The sequence below is a fragment of the Aplysia californica genome, unplaced genomic scaffold (assembly GCF_000002075.1).
Source record: "Aplysia californica isolate F4 #8 unplaced genomic scaffold, AplCal3.0 scaffold00349, whole genome shotgun sequence".
Lineage (NCBI taxonomy): Eukaryota > Metazoa > Mollusca > Gastropoda > Aplysiida > Aplysiidae > Aplysia > Aplysia californica.
The window spans coordinates 237,750-239,684 of NW_004797619.1; positions in this window are offsets into that span (position 1 = coordinate 237,750).

The window sequence follows — 1,935 nt, forward strand, 5'->3', positions numbered from 1 at the left end:
ATCTATCTATCTATCTATCTATCTATCTATCTATCTATCTATCTATCTATCTATCCATCTATCTATCTATCTATCTATCTGTCTATCTATCTATCTATCTATCTATCTATCTATCTATCTATCTATCTATCTATCTATCTATCTATCTATCTATCTATCTATCTATCTATCCATCTATCTATGTATCTATCTATCTATCTAAATGCTGCTCGGTGCGACGTTATGCTTATTGGAAAGGCACTTCACAAGACATTTTCACGCTTCACCCAGGTGAAGATAAATACCCGCACATAGACAGCAAAAGATGTTGTCGGTACGTTAGTGTTTTAGCGCATGTAGAAAGGCATTTTGCACTATATGCTTCCCAAGAAGTTGAGATTGTTTCAAAAATAATATAAGATATGGCTGGTATAGTATGATATATATTGTAAAGTGCAGAGTTTGCATTTGAGCAGGAATTTGCGCTATACACACTATCTATTATTATCATTATTTCAATTAATCTGAATACAATTTGAAAGGTACGGTAACAGAAAATTAATGAAGAATGTTTGGGGCTGCAGAAAATGAAAAGGCCGGTTTGAAATGGGAATGAAGCCATGATAAACAATCTTGGTGTAGTATTGAAGGGAGGTAAGTCTAACCAAAGCAGGGGAATCAAAACGTGTTATCTGAATTGTGTCCCTTTGGTGGTGTATCGTCAACCAGAGACACTAAAATATAGAGACAGGAAACGAGGCCTCGCGGTCCGTGACAACAGTGCATTTGCGAACGTGACCGCTGAGACGCGAGCTAAAAATAACCAGGCGCGGTATCGACAGCGAAGCGCGTCGCGTCTAGCCTAGGCCTAGGCCTTATCGAAACGAAGCGCGTCGCGTCTAGCGGGGCCTAGGCCTAGCTTTCTGCAGCTTAGGCCTAGCGCAATCAGAGAACTGGCCAAGGTTGCATTTGTAAACAATGCCTCTACAATTTCTATACTCTTCTGGTCTACAGAAAAGGTTACACATGTTGATGAAAACAGGACAACAGATTTTAAAATTGAATTCTAGATCTAGGCCAAGTTATAAAATAATGTCGATCTAGCATAAAACCAAAACATGTTTTGATAATGTAGACCGAAAACTAGATCTAGAATGATCTACATCTAGATTATCTAGATTAGATCTAGATCTAGATCTAGATTCTAGAGATCTAATTATCTAGTCGACAGTGTCAGTAGTTACATAAGAAAAAAAAGTCATCAAGACTCTAGATCTAGATTCTAGATCTATAGGTTTCCAGCATAATAAAAATATGCCTGCCTTAGCCTAAATAGATCTACATGCGTTGATCTAGATATCTAGCTTACAACATAAGCAGTTTAATTTAAGATAGCCTAATAAAGGTTAATACATTTTTACTTATTTTACTAATTAGTTACATAGCCCTGCATGGGGTCTGTGGGTAGGGAAGAGTTGGAGAGGAAAGAAAGAGAGCACGCAATAGCATATAGATCTATATATGCCTATAGGCAAGGGTGAGAAAAGGCAATACAGACTGTAGAAATAGAAAACAGATTTCGTTTTGTGTAGCCTAGGCTAGGCATATATGGATAAAAACAGGAATACAAAGCGACAGATCGAACTCACCAGAGGCCTATCTATCTATCTATCTATCTATCTATCTATCTATCTATCTATCTATCTATCTATCTATCTATATATATATATATATATATATATATAGATATATACGGGAAAGAGAGAGTGTCTCACAGTGAGTGAAAGAGTGAGACACTCTTAGACTGGACTTTTGTTCGTTCTGTGTCTCTCTGTCTCTTTTTTTCTACCTCTTCGTCGTCCTCTTTGTCTCTTGCAGATTCTTAGAAAGAGTGTGTCCACACTCTCTCTCTCACACACTCAAACTCGCGAACACACACATAAACAGGTGCGCCAG